We start from the raw sequence: 18,021 nt of genomic DNA, 5'->3' as shown, positions 1-18,021 counted from the left end.
CATTATTTAATCAGACATAAACTCTTTGTGATCCCAGTGTGGTGCATGGTATGCAGGGCCTGTTCAGTTTTCTGTCTCTCAAGGTCCTCAGGTGTAATTAATAATTCTTAATTCTAATGATTCTCTTTTGCATGTTTTTTGTATATATTGTATGGTTTTTTTCAGTGCCCCGCTCAGATCTTTCTTTCTGTTTTTTTTAGAAACAGGATCTCGCTCTGTCACCCAGGCTGGAGTGCAGTGACACAATGGTAGCTCACTGTAGTCTCGAACTCCCAGTCTCAAGAGATCCTTCTGCCTCAGTCTCCCAATTAGCTGGGACTACAGGCATGCACCACCATGCTGGACTAATTTTTTGTTTTTGGAGAGATGGGGTCTTACTTTGCCAGGCTGGTCTTGAACTCCTTGGCTCAAGCAATCTTCCTGCCTCAGCCTCCCAAAGTAGCTAGGATTACAGGCATGAGCAACTGCATCTGGCTTCAGATATTTTTACAATATCTGTAGCAATAGTAATAAGAACAAGAAATATTAACTGAGCATTCATATGTTAGGTGATTTAAGTGTATTATTTCTTTTAATCAACCTTTATTTGTTGGGTAAGGCTGCCATAAAAAAAATACCCCAGATTGGATGGCTTAAACAACAGCAATTTATTTTCCCATAATTCTGGAGGCTAAAAGTCCAAGATTAAGGTGTTGGTAGGTTTGGTTTCTTCTGAGGCCTCTCTCCTTGGCTTGTGGATGGCCACCTTCTTGCTGTGTCCTTAGATAGTCTTTCCTCTGAGTGCACATGTGTCCAGAGTCTCCATGTATACAAATTTCCAATTCTTATGAGGATACTTTGGAGGTACTGGAGGTTAGACCTCAACATTTGAATTTGGAGGGGACACAATTCAGCCCATGACAATGATAAAGTGGCTTATTATTGTCATCCCCACTTGAAGATGGAGAAACAGAAGCTTAAAGAAGTTCAGTAACTTGATTAGTGTCATATAGCTAGTAATGATGGAGCCAGAGCTGGAATTCATTTGTTTACTCATTTATTTCACAAATATTTATTGGATTCCCATTATGTGCCATGCATTGTGGTCAGTGATAAAGAAATCATGATTCCCGCTCTCTTAAAACTTACATTTTTTTTATTACTTCATATTATGGGGGTACAGATGTTGTTAGGGTTACATATCTTGCCCCTGCCCCCCCCATGCCAGAGCCTCTAGTGTGTCTAGCCTCCAGGTGGTGCGCACCGAACCCACTGTGTAAGTACATACCCCTTCCCTCCTCCCCCCTGCCCCCTGCCCACTTCCTGATTACAGATTTTTTTTTCAGACATTTTGGTTACAATGTACATTTTTGTGGATTTTTATTTTGGAGTCCATATGCTTACCCTCTCTACTATAGAGATTCATTTTTGTGTAGCCACACATCATTATTTATTGCTAAATTCAAGAGAACAGTATATTAGAATCACTCACTTTCCAAATAAAACCAGGCTCTGAATCTGGCTTCAGAGCCAGAAACCCATCTAGGGCTATATTTGCTTCAGGTCAGTCTCAGCTATTTCCTATGGTGACCAATTCATCCCAGTTTGCCTGGAACTTTCCTAGTCTTAGCACGAAAGTTCTGTGCTCCAGGAACCTCTTCAGTCCCAGAAAAACTGTAATAGTTGGTCACCCTCCTATTTCCTAGCTTGGGCCTTGATAGGATAGAAGATGAGGAAGGAGCAGACATCGCATAAATAGAGCCTGACTTCAGACTCAGGGTGGTTTGATATGCTGGTGCAACTTTAGCTTCACCCAGGCCTCTCTCTATTGCTGAAGTAGAGGTAATCTGGCTCAGTCTGTTGCCTCAAAAAGTGGGGAGTGAATCAGGGAACAAATAGAACGCCTCAAGCCTTGTCTATTCTCAACATAAGCATGCACACTGGAAATGAACAGGATGATCTCTTGGGCTACCTCAACCTGAGGATCCAGGGATTCCTGAGTTCCAAATATCCAACCATCATTCAGTAGGTAATCTCGGTTTCAGTGAACAACATGTGAGAGACTCTAATGTGGGAAGCTGTGGGGCAGCCCAGGCAGTCCTCTCTGCATTTATCATCTTGGAGAGCAGAGAGCTGAGTGCTTTTTAATGCAAGAGCCCTTGGAACGTGGTGAAAGGAGCATTTGAAAGGCAGCCAAATCCTAGTGCATAATTGATTCCTGCAGCATAGCCCTGCTGACCTGCTTTGACACTTTCCTGGTGCTGATGCATCTTTCTAAGGCCCGCTGTGTCTTTGCAGCCCACTCAGAAGCAGCTTCTGGCAAGTTCCTGCATATGGAAATGGGGGGTTTCTCAGCCACAGAGGTGCCAAGGGCACTGTATTCCAGCCTCTGCCTTTTGTCATTCCATTAGCTCACAAGACTTCATGAGAGGGTCAGGGAATAAAGACTACTCAAGGAGCCTCATGATTGGCTAAATCAATGGAAGCTTCCAAATAAGAAATTTAGCCTTTTTTGAAAAAAAAAAAATCCAAGTGTATGCCATTTTATCTATTTATTCACCAGATTCAAGGTTATGTATAGAATTGGGGCTATATGTTCTCTGGCAGAACGGCCTGTCACAAAATTAAGGGTCTCCCATAATCTTTCTGATTTCAGAGAAAGGAGATTTCTTAGCCATTTTCTTAGTCCCTCATCATGCTTCTTGTGCTTCAAGCTAGTCAAGGAATTAACTGATACGTGTTTAGTTAACATGTGTGTGGAATTGTGGTATAATAAAAGTATATTTGGTCTTAGTCCCCTGTTCGTGATGAAGAGTTCCTAAAACCCTTTGAATTTCCTGGGTGATAGCAGTGCCTTTTTTTTTTTTTTTTTTTGAGACAGAGTCTCACTTTGTTGCCCAGGCTAGAGTGAGTGCCATGGCGTCAGCCTAGCTCACAGCAACCTCAAACTCCTGGGCTCAAGCAATCCTACTGCCTCAGCCTCCCGAGTAGCTGGGACTACAGGCATGCGCCACCATGCTCGGCTAATTTTTTCCTATATAATTTTAGTTGGCCAATTAATTTCTTTCTATTTATAGTAGAGACGGGGTCTCTCTCTTGCTCAGAGCTGATTTTGAACTCCTGACCTCGAGAAATCCGCCCGCCTCAGCCTCCCAGAGTGCTAGGATTATAGGCATGAGCCACCGTACCTGGCCATGCAGTGCCTTTTATTATTCCAAGGAATCCCTTCAACAACACCAGAATCTACGCTAATGAAGTGACTCAGGTCGGAGCCCCTAGATATCTTTAGAATGGGGGCTGTCACCAGAAAGACTAAACTTTCAGTCCCAACTCCTGACCTGGCTAGGGGAGGAGGGATGGCTGAAGACATGTAATATTAATAAAAACTCTTGAACAGTAGGACTCTGGGAGGTTCTGGGCTGGTGAACACACTGATGTCCTGGGAGGACAACCAGAGAGAGCACAGAAACTCTGCAAGCCCTGCCGGTACCTTGCCTTGTGCATCTCTTGCATTGCCTATTACTAAATTGCATCTTGTTTTTCTCAGAGATGAAATCTTGCTATGTTGCCCAGGCTGGACTCAAACTCCTGGGCTTAAGCAATCCTCTCACCGCAGCCTCTCAAGTGGCTGGAACTACAGGTGTAAGCCACCACGCCTCGCAGTTGTATCTTTTTAAATAAACCTGTAAATGTAAGCAAAGTGCTTTCCTGAATTCTGTGAGTCATTCTAGCAAATGACTGAACTTGAGGGGGAGTCATGGGAACCCTTGTATTTGCAGTCAGGTGGCAGTGCTGGTAGCCTGGGCACCTGAAGCGGGAGAAGTCTTGGAGATGGAGCCCTTAACCTGTGGGGCCTATGCCAGCTCGACTAGTTAGTGTCAGCATTGAATTGAAGTGTTGGACACTGCTATGCTTTGTTTGTCTCCACCAAAACTCTTGTTGAAATATGGTCCCTGTTGGGCCATTTTGGGAGGTGGGGCCTCGCGGGAGGTATTTGAGTCAAGCTGGAGGATCCCTCATGAAGGGCTTCGTACCATCCTTGCAGTAGTGAGTGCATTCTTGCTCTGGTGAGACTGGATTAGTTACTATGAGAGTGGGTTGTTACAAAGCCAGGATACTTTCTCAGGTTTCCTTCTCTTCACATATATGCACTTCCCCTATGACCTTCTCTGCTCTGTTGTGACATAGCATAAAAGTCTTTGCCAGAAGCCAAGGCCATAACCTTGAACTTCATAGTCTGCAGAACCATGAACTAAATAAACCTCTTTTCTTTATAAATTACCCAACCTGAGGTACTCTTCTACGGCAATACAAAATGGACTAAGGCAGACACCCCGTTGGTGTTGGAGAATTGTAGTATCAGTGTGGAAAACCTTCACACATTTGGAGTCAGAAAATATCACTCAGCGACGAACATACTAAGTGCCAAGGGGGAGACACAAGAGTAATAGACAGTCACTTACAGAGTGACCTCATTTAATCTTAATTACCTCCTGTCTCCAAACATAGTCACATTGGGAGTTAGGGCTTCAACAGATGAATTTGGTGGGGTTGGGGAGGGGGGCCACACACAATTCTGTCCATAAAAGGGCTGTCATTTTACTCTGGGAGAATCTCAAGCTAGTAGTCAGCAGTTCATCTTGGCAGTGATGAAACTTTTAGCAAGAACTAGGTTTGCCATTTAAGGACCTTCTAGTTTTAGAAAACAAAGTTCCCACCTTCATGGGACACAGAATGTTACCCCAAACCTGTTTTCTGCATAGTGTTTAAGTAATTCACACATCTTACACAACCCCCCGGTGTCACATCCCTCAGGAAGACACCCAGACCACCCTTCCCTGCAGGTGAGTTGAGTGCCCCTCCTCTCTGCACTCGTAATACTGTGTGAATAAATCTTCTCCTTGCGTTCGTGATGTGGTTCTACAATGGAGTTCATCTACCTTCTCCTCTGAATGGTGGACTTCTTGAGGGCAGGGCCTACATCTGGTCTCATTCACGTTTATATCCCCGTACCCTGCTCAGTGCCCATATCCCATTAGATATTTGATACATGTTTGATGGATGAAAAAACTGGCCCCCTAAAACTACTGATACTGAGGCAGATATACCATGAGCTGATGAAGAATGAAGTTTAGTGCCAGGGCCTCCCATTTGCATGAGGATCTACTTAGTTATTTTGAATCCATAATTTAGTGTTCTTTCCCTTAAAGAGACTCTCCCCCTAACAACAAAAAAATCCCATCCAAAAACTGATATAAATATTTTTTTCTATATATATTAGTTTGCCAATTAATTTCTTTCTATTTATAGTAGAGACAGGGTCTAACTCTTGCTCAGGCTGATTTCGAACTCCTGACCTCAAGCAAACCACCCGCCTCGGCCTCTCAGGATTATAGGCGTGCTAGGATTATAGGCGTGAGTCACCAGCCTGATATAAATTTTAGGCTCTACAAAATCTGGGCAAGCCCCTGGGTTGCTCAGATAGGGTGTGGCTCTCTGTTATAGTTAATATTTCTTCCCTGCTTGCCACTGAAGCAGAGGGAAGCACCTCTAATACATTCAACTGTACCTGAGCCTATGTATGAGAGACAGAATCTTATCTCGCAGCCATCCTTTGATCGAAGTAAATGAAAATGCTGGAGCTGTGCCTGGCACCATGGAATACACCAACTTCCAAAAATCACACTAGTTAAAGGCAAACAAGATGCCCAAGTAGGATTCCAGGAGTTTTTTCCCCACCAAATATTACTCATGGTCTTTACAGAGAGGGGAAGTATGGCCACCTAGGTCAGCCCTCACACCTGTGTCCCTTTAGTTTAGTGGCTCAGTCGTTTGCCTGGACATTCAGTTTGGAGGGCAGTAGTCAGTTGCTCCTCAGAGCCTGCAGCGTTAGGGACTGAACTTTAAGTCCCCCCTCGCCCTCATTCCTCATACTTTTCGAATGACAAGTCTAGCCAACCTGACCTCTCACAACGTCACACCTGAGCCAAGTCTCTCTGCCCCTCCACTCTCACTGCCTTGGACTCTCGCCTCACTTTGCAACCAGCACTAATTGGTCTTGCTCCTTCTACTCTCGCCTCTCTTCCATTCAAGTTCCACATGATGGCCAGAGTGACCTTTTCAATACTCCCTGCTGCTCAGGAGGCTTCCATGTTTGAATCCCCCAGTAGCTCCCTTTTATGCTCGAGGTAAAGCTCAAATTCTGCCGTATATACCAGTATTATCCCAGGTCCTGGGACCTGGCTGCTCCTCCCCTTTCCCTCCTCATCTCCCTCGCTCCTCACTGGCACCTCAAGGGTCATATTGCGTCACTTGTAATTCCTCGAAGGTGCCATGTTCTCTCTACTCTCTAGACTTTGGCACATGGAGGCTCCTCTGCCTAGAGGTTGCTTCTACTTCCCGGCTCATCTCTTCCACTTTTAGTTTAGATTAGTGCTGGCCAATAGAAATAGTGTATGAGCCATATATTTATTTATTTATTTATTTTTTTTTTTTTTTGAGACAGAGTCTCGCTTTCTTGCCTAGGCTAGAGTGAGTGCCGTGGCGTCAGCTTAGCTCACAGCAACCTCAAACTCCTGGGCTCGAGTGATCCTTCTGCCTCAGCCTCCCGGGTAGCTGGGACTACAGGCATGCACCACCATGCCCGGCTAATTTTTTATATATATATCAGTTGGCCAATTAATTTCTTTCTATTTATAGTAGAGACGGGGTCTCGCTCAGGCTGGTTTTGAACTCCTGACCTTGAGCAATCCGCCCGCCTCGGCCTCCCAAGAGCTAGGATTACAGGCGTGAGCCACAGCGCCCGGCCTCATATATTTATTTAATTGTAAATTTTCTAGTAGCCACATTTTGAAATTTTCTTTTAAATTTTTTCCATCTTTTTAGAGATGATGTCTCATCACGTTGCCCAGGCTAGTCTTGAACTCCTGGCCTCAAGTGATCCTCCTGGCTCAGCCTCCTGAGTGTCTGGGGCCACAGGCATGAGCCACAGTGCCCAGCTTCTGGTAGCCACATTTTAAAAAGTAAAAAAGCACATGAACCCTACAAAACAACAATAACATATGATGCAATGGCAAAAGTGGACGTAGTCCTACCAAAACTGTTAAGGTTGTATGTAATGGAAAAATATTTCACACTGCTTCAGTTTTGTATTTAAGTTAATTAACATTAAAAATTTGGTTCCTCAGTCATACTAGGCACATTTCATATCCTTAATAACTGCATTGGACTAACGGCCACCTTGTTGATTAGCACAGGTTTAGACTTCACTTTCTCTGACGTCCCCCATCAGCATCAGGTCCTCTCTGTTATGTTAATATTACTACAGCATTCTGTGCTTAATTCTATCACAGTGCTCATTGCACTGGGATATGGGTACCTATTACTTGCCTTTGTTCTTCATTAGACTATGAGCTTCTTGACTGTGAAGACTTTGGATTAGTCATCTCTGTACCCAGCAATTCTGGCCTAAGATAATGGCTCGGTTGGTTTGAATGAGGTTGAATACCTGAACAGCAGTAATCTTTGATGGGCCTATGAGGCCTTACAAAATCGTGTTCCTCACTTGCTCAGCCTGACCTCATTTACTACCACGCTCCCCTTTGTTCACCCTGCTCCAGCCACCCCTGGCCTCCTTACTATTCCTTGAATAACCTGAGTATGAACTCACCTCGAGCCTTTGCACTGTGTTTTCTGTGCCTAGAAAGCCCTTCCCTTGAGGGCCAATTGGCTTTGCTTGCTCCCATATTGTATTTAGGTGCCTCATTAAAGTTGCTTTCCCTGCTCAGCCTCCCAAAATAGACCTCATTCCATTCGTCGTTTTCTTACTCCTTAACTCTACTTTTCATTACAGTGCCCATCACCATTTGGCATGTCATTTATTTAGTCAATTTGGCTCTTCCTGCTACAAGTTTCATGACAGCAAGCACTTTTTCTGTGATGCTCAGTGATGTATCCTCCCAACTTAGAATAGTCTCTGGCACCTAATGGTGGCTCAATAAATATTTGTTGACTGCAGGCAAGTTAGACTATCTATAATCACAGGGGAGCTTAGGGAAAGAGAAAAGACTATAAAAATACCCAAAAGCAGAGTTCCAGAAATTTCTCTCATGTCAAGTTTCACAATGTCCAAATGGCCTGAGAAATCACCCAACGGACCAGCTTTTCCTTGGTGTACGGAGTAAAAGTTGCTGCAGGAGAAAAAGGATCGTCATGAGTTTTAGGAGCTTGAGGCTTCATGAATATATCCAATTCTCTGCCCCCAAAACTGGGGGTGGGGGTGGGGGTTCTGATTCTCTAAAGGCAGAAGGGTTGGTGGGTGGAATGTGGCTGTTGGGAGCTTCCATGGCAGTTGGTAAAGCCCTCCAGCTGGACTGATGGAAGGGACTCCAGCTGGACCCATTGACTAGAAGGCCAGGTAGGAAAGCTCCAGGGAAAGTAGCCAGACTGGACATTGGGCTGCCTGAGTCCTGTGTGGCAGTGAGTCACAGCAGAAAATGTAGGAGCTAGAAGGAGCTGGGTCTCAGTCTCTACTCTGACCACTTTGGAACATCACTCAGCGATGTGTGGCAAGCTACTTAATGAATGCTTTGCCTTCACTTGTAAAATAGAGATAATTTGTATCTCACAGGTTTGTTGTGAGGATGATGTGACATGATATATGTCAAATGCCATACAGCTCACGCCTGTAATCCTAGCACTTTGGGAAGTTGAGGTGGGAGGATCATTTGAGACCAGGAGTTTGAGACCAGCCTGGGAAACATAGTGAGACCCCATTTCTACAAAAAATAGAAAAATTAACTGGGCTTGATGGTGTGAGCCTGTAGTCCCAGCTACTCAGGGAGCTGAGGCAGGAAGATTACTTGAGCCTAGGAATTTGAGGTTGCAGTGAACTATGAGGATGCCACTGTACTCTAGCCCAGGCAACAGAGCAAGACTCTGTCTCAAAAAATAGTTTATATATATATGTGTGTGTGTTTGTGTGTGTGTGTGTAAGAGAGGAAATGCTCTGTGAACTGGATAGTGTTTGACAAATACAAGTTATTAGCTCTAGAAGCATTTTCCCATGAGTTCTCTTGTCTGCTCACCCTATACCTTCACTCTGTGAATTTTTTGATTGTATAAAACTCAGGACTCTTGTAAACTTTTAGTTTGTTGTAAAACTGAGGCTCATTACTCCTGAATGTCCCTCAGGGTTCAGAAAAACAAATCTCAATCTGGCCTTGGATAACCATCATAATTTGTGACTTAAGGAGTCACATCTTAGCATTTCAAGGAATACTGTTTTCCAATTGTTTCATATGTGAATGTCTTAACTCCCCAGATAGACTGTAAGCTACTTGTTGTAAAGGGCACATTCAGCCGGGCGTGGTGGCTCACGCCTGTAATCCTAGCACTTTGGGAGGCCGAGGCGGGCAGATTGCTCAAGGTCAGGAGTTCGAAACCAGCCTGAGCGAGACCCCGTCTCTACCAAAACAAGAAATAAATTAATTGACCAACTAAAAATATATATACAAAAAATTAGCCGGGCATGGTGGCGCATGCCTGTAGTCCCAGCTACTCGGGAGGCTGAGGCAGTAGGATCGCTGAGCCCCGGAGATTGAGGTTGCTGTGAGCCAGGCTGACGCCACGGCACTCACTCTAGCCTGGGCAACAAAGTGAGACTCTGTCTCAAAAAAAAAAAAAAAAAAGAGCACATTCAGTATTAGGCTTAAAGTTTACCTTGCTATGTACTAGCTGTATAAGACTTTGGATAGGCTACTTAATCTCTTTAAGTCTTACTCTTCTCATCCATGATATTGACATCATAATAATACTTTGCAAAAGGTTGTTGTGAGCATTAAAAGAGATAAAGCATCAAAAATTCTTAGCCCAGTACCTGGTACATAGTAAGAGACTAATAAATATACCTTCTTAACAATAGTTGCCAACACAAGCCTAGACACTTATTAGCATTGGACTCTCCAAAAACGCTTGATTGAATGAAAACTGGAAGTAAAGCAAAGAAATCAGAGTAATTCAAGGCCAATCTTGGCTTTAGTCTCCCAGACTATCAAGAGGAACTGAAAGGTTTATGGCTTCCTGACCCAGGCAGAGACTTAAATAGCAATATAAAGGCAGTTTATTTTCTTGTGTTGACAATTGATAAATCTCATTTTAAATATGGCAGTGGGTTTAGGTAGAGGAAGGAAATATTTTCACTTTTAGTCCTGAAATGTTGAGGGATGGTTGTAGGACACAGGCATAGGGCAGCATGACACATTTCCTAGGACATTTCCCAATTTCAATTCATCTGCCCTATTTTCAGACCACATATTTTAATTTTTGTTCAGAAAATCTGATGAACACAAAAGTAGGTATATGATTGTACATTATCAAAAATGATTAGCATTATATTTATTTGGTTATTTGTTTAATTTATCTACACACTGTTAATAGGTTTTTTTTTTTTTGAGACAGAGTCTCGCTTAGTTGTCCAGGCTAGAGTGAGTGCCGTGGCATCAGCCTAGCTCACAGCAACCTCAAACTCCTGGGCTCGAGCAATCCTCCTGCCTCAGCCTCCCGAGTAGCTGGGACTACAGGCATGCGCCACCATGCCCAGCTAATTTTTTCTATATATATTAGTTGGCAAATTAATTTGTTTCTATTTATAGTAGAGACAGGGTCTCGCTCTTGCTCAGGCTGGTTTTGAACTCCTGACCTTGAGCAATCCGCCTGCCTCGGCCTCCCAGAGAGCTAGGATTACAGGCGTGAGCCACCGCGTCCGGCCTGTTAATAGGTTTTAAACTTGGATTGAAAAGTCCAGGCCACATGTGAGTGGCCCTGAACTAGGGCTGTAGCCATAGGAAGGGACACAAAGGATCAATTTCAGGCACATTTCTGATAGACTTGACCCAGCTTGAGAACCCTTTCCAAATTACATGTATACACACATGCACACACACATGAGAGAAAGACTCTATTAATAGGGACTTCCATAAATGAGAAGGAGAAATCACAAAAAACTCAATGGTAATGAGCAGTAAGAGAGAATAGTAATGGCCTATGATTGAATAAAATTCTGTGACCATCTGCTGTCTTTGACCTGACCATGTGGCCTTGAGGTAGAGCATATAACCTCTGTCCCTCCCTCCTTCCCCCAAAACACACAATCTGCTCCTTTGTCAGATAGGAAATTAATTACAGCAGCCTGCCAGGCACCAGATCATCTATCTAAAATTAATGATGGGGTAGGGAGGAGCTTTGAAGATGGAAAGTCCTATTATTTTCTCCCTTAGGGTGTGGTCCTCTTTCAAGTCAGCCTTGTTCATAGGACACAAGGCCAAGCTCAGCCTAGTATGGGATGGGTATTCAGAGGGTGACGGTACTCTTTCACCTGGTGTCTGGGCCAGCCAGCTTTTACAAGGGAACACAGAGGTAGAGCTGATTGGGCCACATGTCCTCAGGCAGGAGAGAGAGGCCTGGCAAGGGTTTGGGAGGATGGAGGGAAGTTGGCTAGACACATCTTCCTTGGTCTCCAAGGCCATCTGCAAGTATTTGTTAGGTAATGTGTGCTGGCTATCAAGGACTTCTTTCATTATGTTCTGTACAATTCATTTATTCATTTACTCAATGAATATTTATTGAGAACCTACCCTAGGCCCCAGGAATATGGCAACAATAAATAAAACCAGCACCATCTACCTCTGCCCTCATTCTCTTTGTTAGTTCAGCTCTAAGGATGGTATAATAAGGTTGGGCTTGGGTAGGAGTAGGGTGGGGTACTCTTTGATGATTCTCATGTCTTTGTGTTGAGAGAATGCTAGACTATTTTGTCAGCCTCACCACTAAATTGTAATCTCTGAATTTCCAACGCCTTGCACATAAAAAATGCTCAGTAAAAGAGTCTTGAACTAAAAAAACTGACTGCTATGAGAGGTAATTTTTTAAATAGTTTTTCTTTTCAGAGGAACCATAAATGATTTATGAGAGGCAATTTTTAATTTCATGTTTGATGTCTCAAGAATCTATGATCTTGAAGTGTGGGATTTGACAAGTGCCAAATTCCATTGTTCAGAGTTGCAGAAATAGGGTTGTAATCCTAGCACTCTGGGAGGCCAAGGAGGGAGGATTGTTTGAGCTCAGGACCGTGAAACCAGCCTGAGCAAGAGTGAGACCCTATCTCTACTAAAAATAGAAAAATTATCTGGGCACGGTGGTGCGCACCTGTAGTCCCAGCTACTCGAGAGGCTGAGGCAGGAGGATCGCTTGAGCCCAGGAGTTGGAGGTTGCAGTGAACTATGATGATGCTGCAGCACTCCACCCAGGGCACTCCGGCTCAAAAAAAAAAAAAAAAAAAAAAAAGGGCAGGGAAGGAGTTGCAGAAACACAAGGCATAAAGACATACTTGAGAGTAGATTTATGCTGTATCTTGGATTTCACAGCACCAGGTGACCCAGCACTCAGTCTCTCCCAGCAGTAAGATTTGAAGCCATCTTGTAAGCAAGACCCATTTTATGGCCTTTAGCCAAGTAAAGGAGGGAACATTTTAAATCCAGCTGTCATTGTATTTCTCCAAGACTAGGAAGGCAATGATAGCAAATGGAATGCGGATGTTTAAAGTATTAATAATAATCTTTTTATATCTGTATAATGCTTATACTTTTCTAAGATTTTCTTTATGTCATCGAATCCATCTGATTTTATCACATGATAGATAGGATAGATATTATGATCTCCTCTCTAAAATAAGGAAAAGGAGGCAAGGTGAGAATAAATGATTTACCTAAAGACACACAGCTGGTTCCTGGGAGAGTGGGAGGGAACTCAAATCTCTTGGTAGCCAGTATTATGCTTATTTCCACGTTTGGTTATGGAGGCTTTGAGATCCATGAGGACAAAGATGTTGTTTAGATCACTGCTGAGTCTTTTTTTTTTTTTTTTTTTTGTGACAGAGTCTCCACTCTGTCACCTGGGCCAGAGTGCTGTGGTGTCAGCCTAGCTCACAGCAACCTCAAACACCTGGGCTCAAGCAATCCTACTGCCTCAGCCTCCCGAGTAGCTGGTATTACAGGAGTGCACTACCATGTCCCGCTAATTTTTCTATTAGTAGAGAAACAGGGTCGTGCTCTTGATCAGGCTGGCCTTGAACTCCTGACCTTAAGCAATCCTCCCACCTTGGCCTCCCAGAGTGCTAGGATTATAGGCATGAGCCACCGTGCCCAGCCTACTGCTGAATCTTACATGCCTAATAGTAGGTGCTCAATAAACATTAGTTTAATGTATGAATAAATCATTTCTTTCCTTGTAATTCTTTGGATCTCTTTTAATTGCTATGTTCCTAACTTCTTAAGTTAGTTGGTTAACTCATTGATTTTTGCATCATTTTCTTGATAATATGGGCAATTAAGACTGTCCATTTCCCTCAAATACTGGTTTAGTTACATCCTATGAATTTTGATATGTATTTTCATTATTATTATTTATCACTCAGGTCTAAATATTTTCAAATTCAAAATTTCAAATATACATTTTTAGAAAATTATCTTTAAAAAATTGATGTGTATTGTAATTGCATTGGGTTCAGAGAACTTCATTTGTGTGAAACCGATTATTTCAAATATGTTAGGACATAATTTGTGACCTAGTTATGTCCAATTTTTGTAAAAGTATACTCTTCACTTGCTGGTAGTACATTATATATATATATATATATATATATATATATATATAAAATCAGTTTTATCAAGCTTATGGTGTTGTTTAAATAATCCCCTATTGGTATTTTAGTCAGCAGTTCAATCAGTTACTAAAAGAGGTATGTTAGAATCTGTCACAATGATGGTAGATTTGGCAATTTTTTTGTCATTCTGTTATTTTTTTTTTTTTTTTTTGAGACAGAGTCTCGCTTTCTTGCCTAGGTTAGAGTGAGTGCCATGGCGTCAGCCTAGCTCACAGCAACCTCAAACTCCTGGGCTTAAGCAATCCTACTGCCTCAGCCTCCCGAGTTGCTGGGACTACAGGCACGAGCCACCATGCCCAGCTAATTTTTATATATATATATATATATATATATATATATATATATATATATATATATATGTTGGGCAATTAATTTCTTTCTATTTTTTATAGTAGAGACAGGGTCTGGCTCAGGCTGGTTTTGAACTCCTGACCTTGAGCAATCCGCCCGCCTCGGCCTCCCAGAGAGCTAGGATTACAAGCGTGAGCCACCGCGCCCGGCCCATTCTGTTATTTTTTACTTTATATGTTAATAGTTTGAAGCTGTGTTATTAGGTACATAAGAGTTTAGTAGTTTATATCTTCCTTTTCAATGGAAACATTGATTATATAATAACCATTTATTTTAGTAACATTTTTGTTTGATATTATTAGTAATATAGCTATGTAAGCTTTCTTTCAGTTAGTAAACTGCCATTCTTTAAATTTCAACATTGCTTTGTCTCTATGTTCTAAGTATTTATCCTGTAAACAACAAATTAAGTGAATTTTTAAAAATTCCTTTTAAAGCCCTTCAAAAAAATTTCTTCCATATTGACTTTCAATCCAAAGAGCTTGGTCTATTTATTATAATTACCGTTACATTTAGATGCATTTTTACTATTAATATCTTAATTTGAACTTTCTATTTCTTCTGCTTTTTCTGTTTCCTTATTTCCATTCCTTTCTTGCTTTCTTTTGGATTAGAATTTTACCTCCTTATTCCATATTCCTCCTTTATTAGATGTTTATTATTAGATGATTAGATGATTAGATGATTTATTAGATGATTATTATTATAATGGGTACCCTAGAAATCCTAATAAACGTAATTTAATTACGGCAGACTGAAGCTATTTGTTTCTCTTTATTTCTAACTAATACAAGGAAGCTTAGAATGCTGTTACTCAGATCAATCTCTCCAACTCATATGCTATTATTGTTTACTTTCCTATTGGTTTTAGTTTTTATTCCATAAATTAGTTATTTTTATTATGGTCAATTGTTTTTTTTAGATTTACCTACATATTTGTTAGACTATTTGCTCATTGTTCCTTCTGGAATCTCAAACCTTTTTTCTTATACCATTCTACTTCTCAAAGTATATTCTTTAGAAGTTCATTTGATGTTAGTAAAGTTCCAGTTTTTAATTATCTGAAATTTTCCTATTTTTCTCTTTATTTTTGTAAGATTTTTAAAATAAATTATGCATTTTTAGATAGACATTTCTCATGTCAATCTCTTAGGGAAATTATGCTTCTCTACTTTGTCTTCCATTGTGGTGTTGAGAAATTAGTTGTCAGTCCAAATATCATTCTGCAGTGTGGGGGGTGATATCTCATTGTGGTTTTGATTTGCATTTCCTGATTGATTAGTGATGTTGAGCATCTTTTTATGTGCTTATTGAGCCTTTGTATATCTTCTTTGGAGAAATATCTACTCAAGTCCCTTGCCTGTTTTTAGAAATTGAGTTTATTGTTGTTGTTGCTGTTGAGTTGCAGGAGTTCCTTGTATATTCCAGATATCAATTCCTTATCAGGTAGATGATTTGCAAACATTTTCTCCCATTCTGTGTGTTGCTTTTTCAATTAGTTGATAGTGTCCTTTGATGCACAAATGTTTTAAATCTTGATGTTGTCTAACTTATCTATTTTTACTTTTGTTGTTTGTGTTTTTAGGGTCCATATCCAAGAAATCATTGCCAAATCCAATGCCATGAAGCTTTCTTTCTCTTTATGTTTTCTTCTAAGAGTTTTATAGTTTTACATTTTATGCTGAGGTCTTTAATCTATTTTAAGTTAATTTTCCTATATGGTGTATGTGAGGGTATAACTTCATTCTTTTATATGTGATTATTCAGTTTTCCCAACACCATTTATTAAAAAGACCAATATCTCTTTGAATATTGCCTCTCTTCCATCCTATCTAACCTCTCTTCTGAAAAGTCAAATAGAAGTATACGTAACTCTCTCTCTTCATTCTCCATGTTTCTTAACCTTTCTTAGTTTCCATTCATTATTTATCTAGGCTGAATTCTATAAAATTTCTTCAGCTCTGTTTTTCAATTGACTAATTCTTCTTCTGGTCACTCTACTGTAATTTAACCTGTCTATTGAGTTTTAAATTCAATTATTACATTTTTTTTGTTTATAGATATATTTAGGTTTTTCACCCAAATGCAGCCTGTTATTCTTTTCTCATATTTTTAATTAATTGTCTTACTTTTAAACATATTCTACATACTTATGTACTCGCCATCAAATTGGTACTGACTGATGAAAACTATGGTGCTCAAATGGCGATAGTACTCATCAGGGATGGGGGGGAGACCCACATCCTAGGGGTGTGGTGAGCATTGTGGGGGGGAAGGGAATGCCTCTAACCATTCTTAGGGAGAGGCAAAGATATACAAGGTAACTAAAATGCCAAAAAAAGAAAAAAGAAAAGAAAAAATTTTTTTTATCAGGTGGTGGGCAGGTGGGAGGGGAGAGGAGGGGAAGAGTGTATACTTACATAATGGGAGTGGTGCGCACCACCTAGGGGTTGGACACATTTGAAGCTTTGGCACGGTAGGGGGGAGGGGTGGCAGGGGCAATATATGTAACCCTAACGATATCTGTACCCCCATAATATAATGAAGTAAAAGAAAAAAAATAAATTTTAAAATATTTGTAGATATAACAAAATACCATAGAATAAAAAAAAATAAATAAAAAAATAAAAAAAAATATTTGTAGATAAAAAAAATATTCTGTAGCCATTAATATCTACATTTAAAATCTTTCATCTTGCTCACTCTTGAGAAGAAAAAAAAAAAAAAAAAAAAAAAAAAAAAAAAAAATCTTGGCGGGTCATTTTTCCTTACATATTGTTTCTGTTTTGTTTTTTCATATGTATTTTGTGATTTTTATTCTGAGCTAACATTCTTTGGAACTTTGTGGGAATTCTTAGACCCCTGAGTGGAGAGAATTTGTGTTTGCTCTGCCAGGGGCTTGGGGACTACCAACCTATGACCACTTTGAACAAAATTTTCTAATTTGGGTTTTTTGGAACATGAAGGAAATGTAAATTTAAGCTCCAACCTTGTTTGAAGTCTCACATGCGATTGATTCTCAAGGAGACTTTTGAACCCTGTACCATGTGCCAAGACCAATATATAAATTATTTTTTTTTTCACTATATTCCTTTGAGGGGTATATGTCTCTTTTAACTATTCACTGAGCATATAATCTTTTGCAATCCTGGATAAATGTTTGGGTCTCCAGTCTTACTTTTGAACCTGTGTGGATGTGAGACTTCCTGTCTTGTCTCCAAGTGGCCATTAGAACAAATGCTGTAGATTACTGAGGACCAGCAAATATTCTAGAACAGCTACCAGCTTTAGTGTTTACCCTCCTCTTTAGATTTGTGCCATCGTTTCATCTTTTACCTTTGACTGTTTCCTTTATTTACTTTCCATACAGAAGATGTTTGTTTAATTTTATCTGGCAGTTTTAAGAGCTTTATAAGAAAGGTTTTTTTGGATGTGAAATCCTCTATTATACTACACACCTCCATAGGTTCTTATAGTTCTAAATTCTGTGATGTTTCTAACTTGATTTTTGGTGTTATGTTTTATGTGTATTAATTTAATTCTCATAAGTCTGTCAGATCTATATTATCATTATTCCCATTTTAAAGATTCCCATTTAAAGAAACTGAGGCATAGAAAAAACGTATATGCCCAAGGTCACACAGCCAATAAGAGGTGGGTGTCTGAATCTGGGAACTCTGGCTTCAGTGTGCACTTCAATGAATCATATTCAGTTTATGCCTTGTGCCCAGCACTCTTCCTTCTTGCTTAAAATCAAAATGGGGAGGCAATGCATACTCATATGGAACCATTAGAAAACATAGTATAATATATACTCAAACTCTGTGTATGTGTTCATTTTTTTTTTTTTTTATTGAGACAGAATCTCGCTTTGTTGCCCAGGCTAGAGTGAGTGCTGTGGCATCAGCCTAGCTCACAGCAACCTCAAACTCCTGGGCTCAAGTGATCCTATTGCCTCAGCCTCCCGAATA

Source organism: Microcebus murinus, chromosome 2, assembly GCF_040939455.1.
Source record: "Microcebus murinus isolate Inina chromosome 2, M.murinus_Inina_mat1.0, whole genome shotgun sequence".
Classification (NCBI taxonomy): Eukaryota; Metazoa; Chordata; class Mammalia; order Primates; family Cheirogaleidae; genus Microcebus; species Microcebus murinus.
The sequence above is the reverse complement of the archived record's forward strand: the minus strand, read 5'-3'. Positions refer to the sequence as shown.